Source organism: Odocoileus virginianus, chromosome 10 (assembly GCF_023699985.2).
Source record: "Odocoileus virginianus isolate 20LAN1187 ecotype Illinois chromosome 10, Ovbor_1.2, whole genome shotgun sequence".
Classification (NCBI taxonomy): Eukaryota; Metazoa; Chordata; class Mammalia; order Artiodactyla; family Cervidae; genus Odocoileus; species Odocoileus virginianus.
This window is the reverse complement of record NC_069683.1, coordinates 25,699,512-25,719,944: the sequence shown is the minus strand read 5'-3', so window position 1 is coordinate 25,719,944 and position 20,433 is coordinate 25,699,512. Positions and strand designations below refer to the sequence as shown.

The 20,433-nt window shown below is 45.0% G+C and overlaps 1 long non-coding RNA gene across 1 annotated transcript; it reads left to right on the top strand.

Annotated features, from left to right (window-relative positions):
- The first annotated feature begins 346 nt into the window (after positions 1-346).
- On the top strand, positions 347-19,300 carry LOC139037107 (uncharacterized). Its single transcript, XR_011489924.1, has 2 exons — positions 347-446; positions 13,662-19,300. It is a non-coding gene; the product is annotated as an uncharacterized lncRNA (long non-coding RNA).
- Positions 19,301-20,433: the final 1,133 nt, after the last annotated feature.

The following is a 20,433-nucleotide window of genomic DNA, read 5'->3' as shown; positions in this document are numbered from 1 at the left end:
CTGCCGTCCGGGCTCTGGGTGGGTGGGTGAGTGAATGAGTGGGAGGGAGGGCGGGAAGGGGGGAGCGGATAGGCGGTCGAGTTGCGAGAGCCCCCGGGTGTGGGCGCTGCCTTGAACTCCTTACCCCAGCTGCCTGGCTGCCCCCAGCTTCTCAAAGCTCAAATAAGAGGGGCCGGCAGCGGGGGAGGAGGAGGAGTCAGGAGTCTCGGCGGCTCCATTCACACCGCAGCCCTAGCGGATCCAGGCCCGGCGCGCGACTCCTTGGGGGCGTCCTCGCAGTGGGGGTGGGGGGCGGGCCAGAGGGAGCGTCCCTCTCAGAGACACCCTCCTCTCCTACCGCCACGCGCTCTCCGCTGGCCTGTGGGACACAGGCCTCCCCCCCCCCCACCTCCCCTTCTCGGCCTTCGCGAGTGTGGGCGCCTCGGGGCACTGGCGAGCCGCTCCAGGTGAGCAGGGAATGTCCCCCCTGCATCCCTTTGTGGTGAGGGTGGGGATGGGGTTGTTAATCGGGGAGGGCGGGTTGGAGGGAGGGGCAGGGGGCTCCACGAGGGCGGGAACTTCGGAATAGCTGCAGAGAACTTTCCTGGACTTCAAAACCGCGGATTTCTTGCTTTGCGCCCCGAGTCCGGCTCTTGCTTCTAGAGCCGTCAGACTGGGCTGGTGGTCATAATCTCAGAGTCACTAGGGAGTGGGGTGGCTTTTTGTGGATTCCAGAGGCCAGACTCAGGCGTAGGTGGGTGACCTGGAGGTTGCATCAATTGTAATAAACGGAGCGTAATTCCATTGACTGGTGACATGGTGAGGTTTGCGCCCAGAGAAGGGCGGTTTCCGCGCACCTGAAATCGGTGCCAGCGACACCTCATCTCCCTTTCTAGTGAGGAGTATCTTAACTCTTCGACGGTGAAGCCGGCAAAACAGAATGGCGGCTAGTTTGGGAGGAAAGAAAACCCTTAGGAAAATGCCCAGATTCCGGTCGGAGAATCCTGGCGCCGAGTGTGGAGGGTAGGGGGTGAGGAAGGTTTGGATACGAAGTCCTAGGAGGTGAGATTGGCTCCCGGAGCCGCTCCTGCTGAGCTTTGCCTCCGCTCATTCCAGTCGGGAGTACCTCTCTGGATGCGCGGTGACTGCCCAAGAGGCACAAGCCAGGTTAAGGGGACGGAGGAGCACCTCAAGCGGCCCAAGGCAGGGTTCTTACCGCTGGGAGCTCCCAGCGCCTGGCGCAGCCAAATCACGTTCCTAGCTCTACCTAGTCGTTCTTTGGGAGTCCCGCGCCCCAGAACAGGTGTTTGAGGTTTTGTTTAGTTTATGTTGGTTTTTCTAAAATAGTCGGCTTCTATCGGAAAAAAAGACCCTAGGCTAGAAGCGCCGGCAACCTGGATGGGAGTGCGCTTCAGAGGCGCGTGGAAACGCCCAGGAGGCAGCGGCGACGGCGCAGCCTGGGACTGCCAGGAGCGCGGGGCGGGAAGCGGCCGGGTGCCGCCTGGCCTCTGACACGAGGCTGGCCGCGGATGGGGCCCGAAGATTTTCAGCCAAGTCCACGTGAAGCAACAATCAAGGTGGTTGCAGTTTTATAAAGAAGCTGGGCGTTTTTAAAGCCTTGATTTACTCACAAGGAGCTTTGGTTTTAATTAATTTGCACTAAGTAAAAGCCAGGAGCTCTGGGTGCGGACCCACAGCGTGTGCGGCACCTACACGCTAAGTACAGGTCCCTCTGGAGGTCGCTCGTCCTGGAGGCGCAGGAAACCTTGAGGGCAAAGGTCGGGAACAGGCGCTACCCATTTGATGGCCGGACCACGTTCGCAGTGATGGACACCTCTCTGCGCGACTTTGGTGCCTGACTTTTCGAAGTTTGCGCTCAGAAGCTTTTTCTTTCTCTTCTTTTTAAAGAAGTGAAAAGGCTCTCGAGGCCAGCTCCTTCTCGCCCACACTCGTTGTGGGTCGCCCACTCCTCTCCCGCACGCCGCATCTGTAAGCCTGCGCGGGGCTCCATCGCTGGGCAGAGGACATGGGCTTTAAGTCTTTTTGATGGAGAAAGGCCTCTCAGACTTCTCAGGCCAAGTTGCCCTCTAGGATGCCCTAAACCCCTGTCTCACACCTTTCACTCTTATTTATACTTCGAAGTAGTTTTTTCTCAAGCGCTGTGAGGGAAAGCAAGCCATTTAGGAAAAGACAGGGATTTCCACCTCTAAACGGGGAAGCTTGAGGTTTGTTTTTTTTTTTTTTATCCTTCTGTGCAGTTTGTTGGGGGTATTTGGAGGAGGGTGGCTTGATTGTGACCTTTTGTGGTTTTGAATCCTAGAGAGAGCAAGGGCGCTTAATTCTGACTTGAAGAGGGGGAAAAAAGTTTTTGCCTGGGGTGAGAGGAAGGGGGGGGGGGCTAGGAAATTTAGGACTCTACTTGTTGCCTGCAAATTCTTGAGAGAGGGAAAAGCAGTGATGCGATCCCCATTTCGACCCTGGGGTACCCCCTCGCCCCGACCTGTAGTTCGAAGCGGTGGGAGGAGTCCCCTGCAATCCACAGCGCAGAGAAATAAGTGCTGTGCATCCGCAGCCGCAGCCTCCCCCGAGATGAGATCTTCGAAGGTCCCTCGGTCTCGCCCGCGTCCGTGCCCTGAGCCCAGGCGCCCCGGAGCCAACCCCGGGAAACCCGCAAACTACCGCGCCCATCCGGGTCCTCAGCTCTCCACGTCTTCCTCCGCTAGATAACGTTCTCGGCGGGCGCTCTGCGGTTCCCCAGGCGGACGCGCCCGCTCGGCTAGCCTCCGCGCCCTTAGCCGGGCAGACAGTCTGGTCGGAAAGAAGGTCCAACTTCTGCCCGCCCCAGCAGATCGCAGGTAGGGCGATCGGCGGCATCTCCGGCAGCTCGAGAGCCGCCCAAGGTCCCAGGGATCTGGGGGCTGCGGAGACCTGGCTACTCCTTTCTCTCACTCACCTTCCCACTCCCCAGATAGCGAGGAGACCTCTGGCAGAGGATGTGGTCTGAACCACCGATTGACAGAGCTAGAAATTCAACTTCTCGTTCTGCAGAAAAGGAAACTGAGGCCCAGGCAGAGGGCGGAGAGGCAGCTGTGGCGTGCAGTGGTTAAGTTCAAGGGATGGGTGGCCAGAGAAAGGGACCGCAGCTTCCCACCAGGTAACCAGACGCGGTCTGTAGCCGCTGGGAGCCTCAGTTTCCTTACTGGTCGCATGGAATAATGAGTTATTAGTACCCACCCTCAAGGAGACTTCAGGAGTAGACAAAAGATAGTGTTGGCCTATGTCCTCGATGAAAGTTAGAGGTTTTTGTTATTATTGTCCAAGGACATTGAACAAATTAGTGGCAAAACCAAGGAACCCAGGTTCCTCTCAGGGCTTAACACACCACCCTCGGCCTCTTTAGAGCTAATGAAATGGGGAGCAAAGGAAAGGAGGGAGATGCTGGAAACCTACGTGGCTTTGGTGTCATTGGTAAAGTTCATCTTGGCCTGGAAGGGGCTTAATTATTCCAAGATTTTAAAATCGAGGCTGAGTGGGAGGGGGAGGGAGGTCCTCTAACCCCCACCCCCATCCCCACCCCCACTCTGACCCCGGCGCCGTCAACTGGAGCTGACCAAGTGCCCAGCCTGGCCCTGTAGCCGCGGCCCCAGGGACCAGACCGTACTCCGGAGCCGCGCTCCGGGCGTCACCCCCGCGGCCGCCGACAACTGAATAAACACACCAAGGCGCTGCGATCTGTCAAGGGCTGGGGCCGCCTGCCCGCGCCCGGGGCCGCAGACAGCAAAAAGGAGTGGTGGGCTGCCGGGGAGGAGTCAGCGTTCGATTTAGCGCCTCGCGCAGAGGCCAGCGCCCGAGCTCCACGCTTCTGACCGCTGCTGCTGTCCTCCCCGACGACTCCAGCTCTTAGCAGACTGCCTACCCCGGACCGCGGCAGGCGCTTAGGCTGGTTTCCATCCCCGCGCAGGCGGTGGAAATCCCAGCTTCATTTATCTAAATTGAAAAAAGGAAGAGAAGGGCTTTTGTTGTCTACCCCCCGGCCTCCTCTGTTCATTTGAAAATTAACTGGACTTTTTGGCCAATCTCCCATCTACGGTTCAGACTCAGTTGGTTTGGGGTCCCAGGACCCGTGCGCACTACGAGGTGCGCAGAGCAAAACTCCCCTTTCCCCCACCCCCGGCTCGCAGTGTCTAAAGCGGTCAGGGTTACCCGTCTGTTCTGATGCCACCGCGAGAGAGTCCCCAATGAAAGGATTCCGCAGCGCTGCCTCTATTATTGTACCGTAAATCTTTTTAAATTCTGGAACTAATTATATAGAGGATATGTCTCAATTTGTTCTGCATTAATGCCACAGTGGGGATGGAGGCCGGGCCGTGGCCAGAGCAGATACGCAGGCCTATGAAATTGATGAGCTGAGAGTTGCTTCTAGTCCTGAGCGCACCATCTGGAATTCCAGTCTGAGGTTACAATTAGAACTCCTGACCCCAGATTCAACTTTGCAAACAACATGGGAAAAAAAAAAAAAAAAAAGATGGGGAAAAGAAAAAAAACCAAGAGGAAAAAAAACCCCGAACTTACTCTGCACCTGTAAAAAAAAATATCCTCACACAATCTTAAAATCTTCTCATCTTAGAAGATTCTTTCCAAGTATTTCTTTTAACCTATAAAAGATAATGGAATATATTTTATAGATTGGATTTTATCTTATCCCCTTTCCCTCTCCAGACTGCACTCGATTTAATAGTTGTCAGTTTTTCCTCAGTGTTGGATTTAATTATATAGGAACAAAACTTTCCTCAGTAAATTAGCTTGCTAAATATTCTGTCACCTTTGCGATTCTGCCTTTGAGAGATAGCTTAATTACGGAAATCTATCTGGATCTAGGATTTTTTTTTTTACTTGCCCCACCTTAACTGTAATCAGAGATGTTATTTGTGTTGTAATTTTATTTGTGTCCTAAATCAGTTGTGCCAATTTCTTCCTTCTTTCTTTAGTAACATGCTGCTTTATTTTCCTCTCACTTTGACCCCCTGAAGAAAACGAAGGACCAGGCAGTAAGGGGGAATCTGTTAAATTTATTAGCATAAATACTTAGACAAAACGAGATATAAATCATTCAGATGAATTAAGCCATAAAACATCCCAATGAAGTCAGTTCCTTGCCAGGGTCCTGGTGTATAAATGTTCATATAAAACGAGGTATCAGTATTATCTTTCAAACTGAATATGTTGTAAAAATATCCAAATGTTAAGCAAGGAACATGGGGGCCATGGCAGGGCACGAAGGGAATATTCTTTAGAGCAGCCTGTTAGCACTGTGGTGCTCAAAATGTGTGACAGAAAGGAAAAATCTGAACAGTTTGCATTTGGAATATTCAGTAAACAGGTTTTTTAAAGGATATATTTGATCAGAAGCACAGGAATAAGGAAAGAAGAGATAAAGAACAAAAGGCATTGCTTTCTATAGAATGTTTAGCTTTAAAAAAAAATCTGCTCAGAAAAGCACTGGCTCTTCATACAGATAACGGATGAGCCGTTAGGGTAGGGCCACCTGGGCCTTCGTCTGCGAACCCGGATATGCAGCTGATCAGCAGGAGAAGGATGTGTGTTCACTAGAGGTCGTCTGGGAGAAGAGGTGTGGGGGAGCAAGGGGAGGGAATTGCCAGCATTCCTAGCAGAGGTATACCCAAGACAGAAATCGATAAAATGTTTAAGGAGCAGTGGCTTGAAAAACCCATAACCGGGGCTCTCGGTAAACCTCGGCAAAGCAGGGCATTTTGTTGTTGTTTTGTCTTTAGAATGATTGCTCTGAAGCTTTTTTTTTTAAATCATGGAGTCAACCAGAAAAAGGGAATAATCTCCCCTTTATCTCCAGCAGGGGCATCCTTATCCTTTCATTTCCATTCATTTATTCACCACGCAGCAACTATTCATTGGCACATCTTATGTGACAGGCATTGTAGCAGGGACTGAGACTAAAGCGATGTGGGGACAAGGTCTGCCTTGCTCCCATGGATCTCACATTCCAGTGGGAATGACAGACAAGCTACAAGTCACGTGCTTTCATATTGTGATAACTGCTATAAGGAACAAGGAGGCCTGGGGATGGCAGCACCAAATCGCTCTCACTTCATTCTGCCCTCTACCCACACTGCCGTATTTTAACATGTTTACTGAGTATCCCACCCTACTGCCAAGATGCAGGGAGATTCTGAAGGATTTGGAATGCTTGGTATAGATAAATCTCTGCCTACCAGGCTGGACTTTACGGAATCGGTTGGGTAGCTGTTTAGGTGGAGCTGCATTAAAATTGTCAGCCCTAGCTGAGGGACTGAAAGGTACTGAGACTCTGAAAAATTTGACTTTCTCCTTTTCAAAGGTAAAAATAACAGCACTTATTCAAGTTGTGAGAACTAAATGAGATAAGGCATGTAAACTTTTTAGCCCAAAGGAAGCATTCCATAAATGGTGGCTGTTATCTATATTAACATACAGTCTGGTTTTCTGTTGCTTTGCCTTTTGCTTCTAACTATGAAGAACTAATGAGTTCTAGAATTAGAGCTGGAATTGGTGTGAGTTAAGAAAATGTAGCAATCTTTGTTCTTGCTGGATCGGGGAGAAGGCCAGGAAGGGAAGCCCTTTGCTCAAGAGTCTGATCTCAGGCAAGGATGTTGCCACCTTAAAGTAAATTGAAATCATTGTGCCCTACACCTGGCCCTGAAACAGGAAATATGTAACTTTGCTTCAAAATCAACTTCTTTCCTTTCAGTACAGAAAGGTCAAGGCTAAAGTCAGCTTGAAAAGTTTAGGATTGCCTTCTTCCTTATAGTTACATTTCAGGTATACAGCCAGGTCCAGAATAAAAATCCCAGGCTAGCCACAAGAAAACCTGGACTTAAATCCTGTCTCTGCCAATGACCATGGCCTTGGAGAAATAACTTAGGGTCTTGATTTTTCAGTACCCTTATCTGGAAAAGGAGGATAATGAAAACAATGAAATAAAGTATACAGAGTGATCTGAAAACTGTAAAGTTCTAGGCAATGCACAGAACTATCAGGGTGATCTGTAACGTGAGAACGAACAGTGGACAGGAATACTCTTGGAAGCACTGGGGTCCATCATTTGCTTTCATGTTTTTCTTCATTTGAAAAGTGGGCCTTTCTCTTGTGTTTGTTGTGAGAATTAAATGAGATACATGTAAACAATACTCAGCAGAGAGTGTGTGCTATATGGATGTTGCTGTTACTGTTATTATTATCCTTCTCTGGTCATTTTCCTAGGCTCAGAGGTGGGCCCTACACTTTCACACCAGTAGCTTCTTACTCTGGAGGCACAGACTAGTGTAAAGAATCTGACTTAAGGATAAGATGGCTGGGGCTTAAATCCTCCTCTGCTACTTATTTTCTGTAGACTTTGGGTGACTTTTGTATTCTCTCTGAGCCTTAATTTTTGTAACTGTAAAATGGGGCTAATAATACCTTTGCCTCAGAGTTGTTTTGAGAACAGATTAACACAATGCATGTAAAGTGCCTGCATGGTGTCTGGCATGTGGTCAGAAATCTAAATGGTAGTAATTAAATTTTAATTTGTCTAATCAGAGAATATTAGCTGACTTCAAAAAACAAATCAGCCCTCAAGAACTTGAATTATAACATGATTCTGAGCATTCACACAGAAACAAATTCCTATCTTCTTTTAAACTACCTGGGGCTGCATAGATATCTCACTCTTTCATTTGTGAAAGACTTTGCAATCAAGGCATTGACAGTGTTTCCTTTTTGACTATAAGCTCTTTAGGATAAAAATTAGAATTTTATTTAGTTCCACTGGGATCTTTGCAGAATATCTAACATATATCAAAGATGTTGGTCATCCCATGCTTTTTCAAAATAAGCAGGAAACTGTTTTCAGCCAGTGGAGAGAAAAAGCAATTTGACTGTCTTCCTGGAGTTACCACACAGCATTTATTAATAGTTCTATAAACAGGCTTGAACATAGTATTAGCTGGCTGCTCAAGATATTATAAAAGTTTATGAGAAGTTGCTTAGGAAAAACAAGATAGAGTCATTAGAAATCTGATACTGGTCAATAGTGCATTTAATTCCAAGTCTCCATAAATCACAAACAGATGAAACTTCTATTGTGATCACTGTTCCAGATCTGAAGGATCCCCCCCTCTTCCCTTTGGTAGAAATTAAATAGATTAAGAATGCCTAAATTTTTTCCCTCTACTAATATAGAGGTTAATTACAACATTTCCCAAGGGATAATAAATGTTAAACTCTAATCAACAGATTGACACATGATAAATAAGAAAGAAGCACATAACTTTGACTTTCTATTCAGGGCGCATGTTTATCTTTAATTATCCCCAACCTGGGAATGGAGTAATTGCTGTCATCTATTTATTATGTGTTTCTAGAGTGACATCACATTTTGATTTTGCCCAGGGAAGCTTCAGTTTAAGCTGTTGTCCCAGCTTAGTTATTATTTTCCCTTTACTTCCAAAAGCATCCTGGTTTTGATGGTAAGTGATAAGGACTCCACTTGCTTAAAATTTTATTTTATAAAAAAGATGGATTTAAGAAAGCTGTTAGAGCAAAGGTGAAAGATAAGAGTTAAGTGGAGCTAGTGGAGGAAAGATTGGACTGATGTTAGAAATGAAAAAATGAGAATAGCTACTGTAATTGAACATAAATCTTAGCTCTGAGCTTCCTGACAGCCAACTCAAAAAGGGAAAATAAAACTAGTTACATATCTCTCTCTAGGCAATAGAAAGAAGAAACCTAGTTTTTCGGAAGAGACCAACTTTTCTAGCAACAAACGGAGCTTATTATTTGAGAGGAACTTACATCACTGAATTTTCTATAAGGGTTATCAGCAATGGTTAGTAATTTCAACAGTAATGTTTCTAAAGTTGCAGAGACAGTCTGTAAACTTGTGTATTCTCATTTCAACTCAATAGTGTGGTATTAAAATTATAGTTCTATAAAGCTTTTTTTAAGAGGGACAAGGCAATAATATACACTCCTATTAAAATTTTCTGAGGATCTGCTGCTGCTGCTGCTGCTGCTAGTCACTTCAGTCGTGTCTGACTCTGTGCGACCCCATGGACTGCAGCCTACCACGCTCCTCCATCCATGGGTTTTTCCAGGCAAGAGTACTTGATTCAAGTTAACCTAGTGTTAATTTTTAGAAACTCCCAACTGATAATTTTTAAAAAACATCTTTTATTCGTTAATCTTCAAATAACTTAGAACATGAACCAAAGTACTGCTAAGGACCTGATCATTGTTCTCCAGAATCAGTGATCTGATTTGGGAAGAACTGTAGGGCAGTGGTTAACTGAGGTGATTTGCCCTGAACCCGAGGTTGGTGTTGGGGGAGAGGACAGCTGGCAATGTCTAGAGACATCTGTGATTGTCACAACTCTGTGGGAGTAGGAAGCTGGATGCCACTGGCATCTAGTGAGTAGCTGCCAGGGATGCTGCTGAACATTCTTAAATGCACAGGGCATTCCCCCCATGACAAAAAATTATTTAGCCTAAAATAGTAAGTGCTGAGGTTGAGAAATTCTGCCCTAGAATATTATCAGTAGAAGAGATCTTTATTGCTAGCTGGGATAGAAAGGAAAATTCTTCTTAGAGGAGTGGGACTTGAACTAGAGTACCCCACCCCACCCCATAGGAGCTGGAGGATCCCTGTCCCCAGATTCAAGGAACGGCGGCAATAGAAATAGGCAGGTAAGAATGTTGTAAGGTGAGGCATGTTGTAGAGATGCCATCCACAAAGGGAATTGTGGGTAAACTAATTTGGCTAGAAAAGAGGGAGAATCCATGTGGAGCAAGTAAGAGAGAAAGCCAGAGAGTACACGCAAATTTAGGGCAAAGAGTTTCTATTCTGATGTTATGCTCCAAGATCCCTAAATATTGCGAGTGCATTTTAAAAGTCACACAAATCAGAGGCAGCATAAACTTTTATGTTCACAAAGATCATCTTTTGGACACTGGTGTATGGTGTATATATAGATAGGCACATGTTTGCTTCTTCTCTCCCACATCATTTTTCATCACTTACATATTAGAGATTCCTTGGAACTCAGTTTTATATCACATTAAATTTTTTAAAATGGGTGCCTGTTTATTAAAAATACAACCCATCAAGGCACAGAAAATTCTGAACCGCTGCTGTAATTAATAGAACATTGCAGGAATCGCCATTAAGAAATATTATTCTGACCTGGTTTGCTGTGTCACGCTGCAGATTGTCCTTTTCTTAAATCGTGGAACAATTTGTGAGAAAAGACCACAAAACTGGGTCCCTCGATATTAGCCATCTCACCCCTCAAAAGTTCAGCCAGGAGTGGGACAAAACCCTCCTTACCATGTTGACATGTTTATTTCTGGCGTAAGAAAATATAGCTGTTGCCCAAATTTGGTTTTCCAGTCCATTCATTTGCCTGAAGTCATATATTTTATTCTTTCCTTTGATGACTTACAAATAAATTAGCATGATCTGCTAAGGTCTGCCAACATATATGCGTTATTGGAGAAATCTAAGATGTTGAAAAATGATTGCAATTTATCCTATCCCAATACTTCCTTCTTAAGGACCAAATAAATAGCATCAGCTAGTTTATACACCTGACATGTTTATTGCAGGGTTCCCACTGAGTACTTCCCATTGTCATGTGTTCTCACACATTGTTTTCACAAATTGTATTTTGAAAGAAGTCAAGGGAAATTCAGGCCAGAGAAACAAGATGTTATCTTTTGGAAAGGATGAGCCCACTCTAATGGAAGAGGATAATCCATTCAGAGGTTTAGAGAGCCAGTGTCCTCCATTGGGTGTGATAAATCCACAGGATCTGAATCCAGGATTTTGCACTGGGACCTTGAAGTCAGCAGGAACAGTTTAATCGGTGTCCAAATAAACACAGTGTATCATTATTATTATTGGACATGAACATCTGTTAGGTCAATTTAGCCCCATCTCCTCAAGGCAGTTGTATTTGCTAAACGCATTTCTAATTATGTCTATCACAGATAGATCTAAAGTGAACCTATTAATGCCATAACTGCTTCTTGATCATCTCTCTGTTTGAGGCTGGGTTTAAAAAAAAAAATTCACCTGCTCCTCTCAGATAGGCTACGTGCATAGAGAACTCCACAGAGACTTCAGTTACCCTGTGGATTCTATCAACAGAACCATTTTCAAAAGATGAGAATATTTGAGACAGCTGGACTTTTTCATTTTGCACGTGCTTTAAGTAATCATTTGGGGCAAGAGGAATCTAAATATCACCTATTAAGAAGTTTTTCACCATGTCCTTTTCCTCACTCAATATGAAGCCTTACCAGGTACCACTCATTGCACACAGGATATAGAAGATAAATTCTCTATGTGGTAAAGCAGCAGTTTGCGGCAGGTTCCAGCTGCGAGGAACTTTAAAAAGCTTCTAGCCCTACCCCTTATATTTCAGATAAGACATTACATAATTAACCCAGGATTATACAGCTAGGTAGTGGCAGAGCTGTCCCCAAGGCCAAGCTGGTGCTGGATGAGAACCATCTTTGTATAATAGCATTCACTCATCCAGGGCTTCCCAGGTGTTGCAATGATAAAGAATCTGTCTGCCAGTGCAGGAGATGCAAGAGACATGGGTTCGATCCCCGGGTCGGGAAGATCCCTCACAGTAGGAAATGACAATCCACTCTATTATGCTTGCTTGGAAAATTCCATGGGCAGAGGGGACTGGCAGGCTACAGTCCATAGGTCACAAGGAGTTGGCTGCAAGTGAGTGACTAACATGTATTATTTATTCACTCATCCACACTTACTGTGTGCCTGTTATGGGCCCAGCAACTGAACTGGCGAGACACAGTTCTTGCTCTCAACTTGCTCACTGTCTGGCTATGCTGTAGGACTCGGTCACAGTGGAAGCAGGATGTGGAATTTGTGCTGTAAGAAGTCTCCTTGTAACAGGTCTCACTTAGATCAAGTCCAAGAATTCTCTTAAACTCCTCAGTATGGTGATCAGGGAGACTAGGTTTTAGAGAGAGGGCCTCTAGTGGCCTGTGACATAATTAGCTAACCACAATATTATTAAAATTAGGAAAGCATCATTGTACTTTAAGGAGGACTTAACAAGATACCTACTATGCTGACAGGATCTTTTCACTTAAAAGTAGTCAATGATGCCTCATACAGATTTAGCAACAAAGATACCCCAAGGGGGAGCTCTTCTGGTTTGGAACTGAATTGAAGTGAGTGGCTGATCAAACGCCAAAGCACAGCAAGCATCTTTCAGAGTTGCATTTGGTATCACAGTCAAAGGAAGATAACCAGAAAGCCACAAAGAAACCATTAATTCTCTCCACCGTGTATTTTGATATTGTTGCCTATTCAATGCTGATGAAATCCTGACAGCCTTTGGAAGTAAGGAGTGGGGATGGGAGAGTTTAGTGTTAACACAATATGCAAACATCACAGACATTTACCCATGATCAAGTTCCAAGATACACAACAAAACAAACAAAAAAGATTTTCTTCTAATTTGAATCTCAAAGGACCTGAAAAACATTGCAAACGTGTTTAGTAAGACATTAAAAATAATTATCCCAAAGAGTAATCACTCCCTTGGTTGTTTTAATGTATTTTTGTCCACAAGCAAGAGAAGTTTTCTAAATTGCTGCACTGGCTTACTTTGCAAGGTCTCTGGAACAAAAGTACTTTGGGTGACCCCAGGATACCTGGCACCAGTCACTAAGGATGTGGATGAGGCTGAGAAAGATAAAAACAGATGATGCACTTTTTGATGTCAGACCTGAAATATTGTATAATTACAACAGAATAAAATGCTGAAGCTTAGAAACAAAGAAATAGCCCCATCAGGGAAATTAGCAAGCTTATTTAAGAGAATGTGGAACACAATTTCTTTAAAGGGTACTATAAAATGACTCTATGCTCCCCAGATGGCCCTCTGGGTGACTTTTTTATGTAATTAGTTCTCCCCCTCCTTCCCTTCTCCATCCCTCCTTCCCTCCTCCTCCTCTCCTTTGCATAATAGTAATTATCTGCCATCATTTATAAAGTGCGTAGGCTTTCTCATGCATTCTCTGTATTTTCTCATAACAACCATTTTAATTAGCAGTTATTATCACCATGCCCAAGATGAGCAAATAGACACCAGACGGTTTGGGTTGTCCACTATTGCCCATCTAGAAGGTTGTGTAACCAGAGCAACGGTCATCATTCTGTACAGTCTAACTTCTGAATTCTGGAAGGAAGTAAAGTGGTTAGACCTTGGGGATCCACTTCAACACCAGCCCTTGGCACAGAGTTTATCCTCATAATCAGACTTAATGTCCTAACCAATCATGACAAGATCCATGGGCCAACGTAAAAATAAATATTTTTTGCCACAGAATCTGTTTCTACCACACAGTGTCAACTAAAGTCTGACCCACCCACTTCCTGTTTATGTCAGATTCTGGCATACCCTGCTTCAATACAATGGCTGTGTCCCTGAAATTAATTTTTTTGTTAAATACGTGAATTTGTGTCAGTGTACTGTGGGGGATGTGCTATTTCAAGGAATGTGCTATTTCAAGGAGTCTCAAGTTGATTTTTTTTTTCTCTCCTGAATCACTCCTCTCTTCCTCTTTGTCTCTCTCCCTCTCTCCAGACTTGACTTTTCGTATGCCAGGATGGATGGGGAGCAGAGACGAAATGTGGGCGCACACCAATGCTGTGTCTAAATAAGGCAGGCGGCAGCTCTACTGAAGACTCTACCTAGGTTTTTAGCAAGAAGACTCTCAAAAGATCTCAGAGCTAGGCTATTTCTGGTGATCACAGGAAGAAGAAAATGCACATGTATAAACCCAGAAGCTCATATGTACGTTTAGCTGTTCACACAAGCATGCATACACACAGGCACACAAGCGTATGCACATATCTGACATTTACAGACCTGGGCTTTCTCATTTTTACCTCTCCTGAAAAAGCAACTTCTGTTTATACCTCATCTCTGTTCCACGCTCCCCTTCATACAAACAATCCTCAAGTCTTGAACTAAAGGAATATTGCAAATTTAAAAAAGGAAGATGGCCCCATAGGGGCAAACTGGGAACGTGCAATTACACTAAAAGACAGAACTCCATCAAAGCTGACTTTCTGGAGGTTTTCAGATGCTGGTAGAAGAGGGGGGTTAAGTATCCCAGGCAGGGAGTCAAGCCCTCAAAAGGAAGATAACCAGAACCCTCATCCAGGTATTCGGGATCAGAACTCTACTGAGAAATACATCGTGACTTCAGTTTTCCCTCTACTCTGGCAAAGACCACTGTGAGCATGAACTGGGGACAGTGGGCAGAACTTGGAGCCAGGTGCCAGAGGATGCCCCACCCTGCCTGTCAGAGTCCACCCCCACCTCCATAAGCAAGAGCAGCCCTCTCAACCCAAACCACACTTCAGGGCTGGGTATGTGGGTCCCTGTGTGGTTCCATATCCTTGGGCATCCCTTCAGGATTCACAAGGGAGGTTTTGAGGCTTATGAGGGTGGCATCTCTGACCTTTGGGTCACTTGGCCCTTCGAAGTATGGACTGCTGTTGGCAGGCTAGACGTGGCACATGAATAATAATTAATAATAACTACCTTCTACTGTGCCTGCATGCATGCTAAGTTGCTTCACTTGTGTCTGACTCTGCGACCCCATGGGCTGTAGCCCGCCAGGCTCCTCTGTCCATAGGATTCTCCAGGCAAGCATACTGGAGTGGGTTGCCATGCCCTCCTCCTGGCGATCTTCCTGTCTCAGGGATCAAACCCACTTCTCTTATGTCTCCTGCCTTGGCAGGTGGGTTCCTTACCACTAGTGCCACCTGGGAAGTCCTCATTAAATGACTGGCACTGCAATACATTTTTTTCTAGGTTATTTCATTCAATCCTCATAGAAACTGGAAGGAAAGTCACATAAACATCCCCATTTTATCTATGAGGTGTGGAAAGCTTGTCACGTGTCCAAAGTTCCACAAGTACAAAATAGCAGAGCTGGAATATATATCCAGGTTGACATGATGCTGAAGCCTTTCATCGTAAATATACTGCCTTCAAGCAGTGAGGGAAACCATCTACTGTCATCCAAGCAACTGCTTGCGTAGGTTGGGGTCCTTTAGGAAACAGGTCCTTTACCCCACATTCCCATGGGGTAATTGAGGAATGTTTAATGAAGAGTCTATTTAAGAAGATATGGGCAGGGTTAAAGGCAAACCAATAAGGGCAGTGAAGCATCCTAACCACAGTCAGTGAAGGGATCCTGTTACCATCCCTGGGACTGAGACGGGGGCAAGCAAAGTTTCCTGGAACCCAGAGAAACTGAAGTTGTTGGAAAGAGTGGAGAGGCCCACCTTTCATGAACCCTGGCCTTGGGTAAGGAAGTCAACCTGAGCTGACTTGGCAGGGAAGGAGCCGGGGACAAATAATCTGATCTCATCTTTCTCCCTCCAAGCCCTGCCAGTACTTTGCATGGACCAAATCCTATGAGAAATGGAAGGTAAGAGAGCTCATGGATGCAGTCAGTTCAGGTCAGCCTCCCGGGGCCCAGGGTAGGGTGAAGAAAGGTGGAGATGGATTTGGAGGGGGCTTGTATATCTGCAAATAATTTTAATCTAGCCTTTTCTTGACTGATATTTGGCTAGGTAAATAATGATAGGTTGGAAATAATTTTCCCCTGGGATTTTTAAGGCATTGCTCTTTGCTTTTTAGCTTCTAGACGTTGTCTTTGGGGAATACAAAGTCATCTGATTCTGGAGCGCATGTATGAAATAAGCTTTTTCTCTCTGATAGTCGGTAGGATCTTCTCTTCAGAAATCCCCCAAACTGCCCGGTTCAATTCCCAATAATCTTTGTTTAAAAGAATCTACCTATTAAATAAATTGTCCCAAAAATTATTTTAGAATGATGATTTACAGAGAATTTTTAAAGACAGAAAAAATGTCTTACCCATTTTCATAGAAATCCCTCTCCCCTTAAGTAGCATCTAAAATCCAATCTAACATAGGTACTGAATTACAAATTCTGTTTTAAAATACATATTCTGGGCAAATAATGTTAAGAGAGGAAGAGGGAAAGTTCATGGTAGTGGGAGCATCCAAAATCATAGTATTTCTATTCAGCATCTAAAAAGGCCTCAGTCGCCCTAGGCTCAGATGAAAACTGCTGTTGAATAAAACAGGCTGAGGCCAGCACTGAACTGTGTGTGTTTCTTCAGTAATAACCTGGGGCCACCTACTCACCAAAATGCAGATTTATCAGGCATTTCTCTTAGAAAAATGATCTGTTTTTTTCTTAATGATCTTATTGTTTTACGTGAGGATGTTATAGCTGGAAGAAGAGATTGCCCTGTTGTAGAAACCACCACCCAATAAATCGTGACCCCCCCCAGCACCGAACAATTGGTGACAGAAATTCTTTTGTGGGTTGTAGTTTGATGGAGCCAGAGTTGGTTAGCATGAGATGATTTCCACAGTCAGTTGAGCGCTATAGATGAGACTGGCTCTTGGCCACAAATCAGACTACACAGTCAACAAGACCTGTGTCTGTCATCCCAAGGCTGCTCTGACTTCTGATTTTTTTTAACAATAGAAATGAAACTGCCACAGGGAGGAGAAAGAACAATGGTGTTTTGACAAATGGAACAAAGATAGGGCTTGGCTGACCATTCAGGTCAGAGAGAAAATGAAGGCACAGGAAGACTGATGTTGGTTGGCCTCCTTGCCAAGAAACAAACATTCCGTGGGAGGTTTCCACCAACTTGATGAACAAGGCTCAGCGGTGGCCATTTGGATTTGGTGATTTTGTTGGCTATTTTCTGGCAAAAGAGCCCTTTTTATAGGACTTCAGACAGAATGAGAGTAAGAAGTACACAATTAACACATATAGATGTAGTATCCTTGAAACTTAAGGAAGGAGGATCTGGCAAGAGCTTAGAATCACTGGAAAATGTTGTCCTGTTTCCTTAGGAAGCCTCTAGAATGGTTCAGATGGAATTCTAGCCTGTGGAAGGGTGAAGGTAAGAAACTTCTAGTTGTCCTTGCAAGATTTGTAGTCCTCAAAAAAATGGAAATTAGGAAGCATTCATTCATGCCCTTGAACACTTGTTTATAAAAGCATATTATAATGTATCAGTAAAATGAGCTGAGAAGAGGGTTTATGAGAAAGTTCATGTGAGAAATGCAGCTATTAGCACGCATGCCATTCCCCACCTTGACCCCAGCAGGAATGTGTAAATGGTGACATATGGAATGTAAGCGTCGGTTGAGATGTTTCATAAATCTGCCCAGCAATGGGCATCACAAGGCCCTGGGTGAGAACAGGCCCCAGAAAGGGAGAGACGGTGAATGTTGCATCCAACTTTAGGCTACTAATCAGCCTGGAATCTGACAATCAAAAATTTCCAGATAATGCCCTTTAATTGTATTGATTATTTTCTGACAAAGTGATACTTTTTCATGGGACCTACTCCAGGAATAGGTAATATGTTCATCCAGCCAGCCAGCCATCCATCTACCCATCCATCCAGGAAATACCTGTTGAGAACCTTCAGCATGGAAGACAGCATGCTAGATACCTCCAGTACAGTGGCGGACAAGAAAGACACTACCTTACCACTGCAGAACCTGCTACATGTTGGAAAACAGATATAAAATAAATAATAACACAAGCAATTTTATAATTATAATGTGGATAACTGCTATAAAGGAAAACAATAGCTTATACTCATAGTACACTCTTCCAAACTTTCTACATGGATTATCTCATTTAATCCTCATGGTGATACTCTGCAGTAGAAGCTGTCAGAGGTATGGAGGTCTGCATAACCTGCCCAAGCTAATGAGAGATGGGCCTAGGATAGCAGGTCAAGCAGTTAAGTCCAGGCCCCAAGTTCCTGACACTACCCCATGTTTTATGACCTGAGTGGGGAAGGGGTGCTGATTTAGATTGGTGGGTTAAAGAAAGTTTCTTCCAGGATATAATTTTAGGCTGAGCTTAAGGGTATGTTGGAGAAGGAAATGGCAACCCACTCCAGTATTCTTACCTGGACACTCCCAAGGACAGAGGAGCCTGGTGGGCTGCCGTCTATGGGGCCGCACAGAGTTGGACACGATTAAAGCAACTTAGCAGCAGCAGCAATGTAGGAATTAATTGGACACAAGGAGGTAACAAGAATATTCCAGAATTGGGGAACGGCATGTCAAAAGGCCTTGAGGCAGGAGTTGGACTTGGAGGCTGGATTGCTGGTAGGGGGAGTGGAATAAGAGGCAAGACTGGAGACGAGGGCAAGGCTTAGAGCACAGGGCACCTTTGCTGAGAATCTAGAACTATATCCTGAGCAGAGTGAGAGCTCCTGAAAGACCTGACTTTATCTGGGACTCAGACTGGTATTGTTCTAATCCCAGCTGCTGCAGCTGGGAAAGGAGAGATGTTCTCCCCATGGAAGAACGAAGCTGCGGCAAGGCTAGCAACTCACCCCCCCTTCCCACTGTCTTCTGTAGGAGTGAACGGATGCAACACACTTGTGTTCTTATCAGACCTCTGTCCCCTGGTGCAGTTAGAAGATAGCAATGTCAAGAAAAGACTCACGCTATGGACTTAATGTTTGTGCTCCCACCCCTACTCCCAAATTTCCTTTGTTGAAATCCTAATCCCCAATGTGATGGTATTCAGAGGTGGACCTTTCGGGAGGTAAGTAGGTCATGAGGGCAGAGCCCTCGCAGATGTGATTAGTGAGAGGCCAGAGAGTTAGCTTGCTGTCTTTTCATTATGTGAGGACACGGTGAAAAGTCAGCATCTTGAAAGAGAGCTCTCACCAGAACCAGACCTTGATCTCAGTCTTCCAGCCTCCACCACTGTGAGCCATACATTTCTGTTGTTTATAAGCCACAGTCTGTGGTAACTTGTTATAGCAGCCCAAACTGGAGAAGACTTCTTGCGAGTCCCTTGGACTGCAAGGAGGTCAAACCAGTCAATCCTAAACGAAATCAGCCCTGAATATTCTTTGGAAGGACTGATGCTGAAGTTGAAGCTCTAGTACTTTGGCCACCTAATGTGTAGAACTGACTCATTGGAAAAGACTCTGGTGCTGGGAAAGACTGAAGGCAGAAGGGGGAGGCCCTGGTGGTCCAGTGGCTAAGACTCCCTGCTCTCAATTCAGGGAGCCTGGATTTGATCCCAGGTCAGGGAACTAGATCCTCTATGCCACAAGGAAGACTGAAGATCCTGATGTGTTGGAACCAAGACCACGCAGCCAAATAAATGAATAAAAAAAATTTTTTTAAGCAACAGAGGCAGACGAGAGGGGCAGAGTCACAGAAAAGTAAGGACAGAAGTAAAGTGAGAGTGATGCAATTCCTGGATTTGGACCACAAACCAGGAAATGTAGGCAGCCTCTGGAAGCTGAAAAAGGCAAGGAACAGATTCTCGACTAGGAAGAACCCCCAGAAGGGAGTGCAGCCCAACCCATGCCTTGAGTTTAGCCTAAGGAAACACACTTGGGATTTCTGATCTCTGTGACTGTTAGATAATAAATTTGTGTTGTTTTAGGGCACTAAATTTGTGGTAATTTGTTGCACAAGGAAACAAATGCACTACTCACTCCAGGCACGACTTGGCCCAGGACAGACATCTCTAATCCTTCATAGTTTCCCACTGGGTCCCGATGTAGCCTTGTGATCTTTCTCAACCCAGCGGCCCAGGCAGTTCCTCCCAATCAATCAGTGAGATGCAACTCCCTTGCCATCCTGTGGGGTCTGTATAAAAATTTACACCTGTCTGTGACCTTTTTGTCATTGCCACATATGTAAATGTTAATCACTCGGGTATTTCTTTTTTTTTTGGGGGGGGGAATATATATATTTTTTAACTTATTTATTTTAATTGGAGACTAGTTACTTTACAATATTATAGTGGTTTTGCCATACATTGACATGAATCAGCCATGGATTTACATGTGTTCCCCATCCTGCCCCACCCCCCCCCCCACCTCCTTCCCCATCCCATCCCTCTGGGTCATCCCAGTGCACCAGCCCTAAGCACCCTGTCTCATGCATCAAACCTGGACTGGCGATCCATTTCACATATGATAATATACATGTTTCAATGCTATTCTCTCAAATCATCCCACCCTTGCCTTCTCCCACAGATCAAAAGACTGTTCTATACATCTGCATCTCTTTTTCGGGCATTTCTTAATAATTCTTTTAGATTGGATTCCCAAACTAGTTCCACCACTTAACTGTTTTGTCCTTGGGCAAATTACATACATCTCTGTGCTTCAATTTCTTCATCTCTAAAATGAGAATAATCATATTTACCTCTAAGGTTATGAAGATTAAATGACTCAGATATTTAAGCATTAAAAAAAAGGAACCTGAAATAGATAACCAATAAGGAACTTCTGGATAGC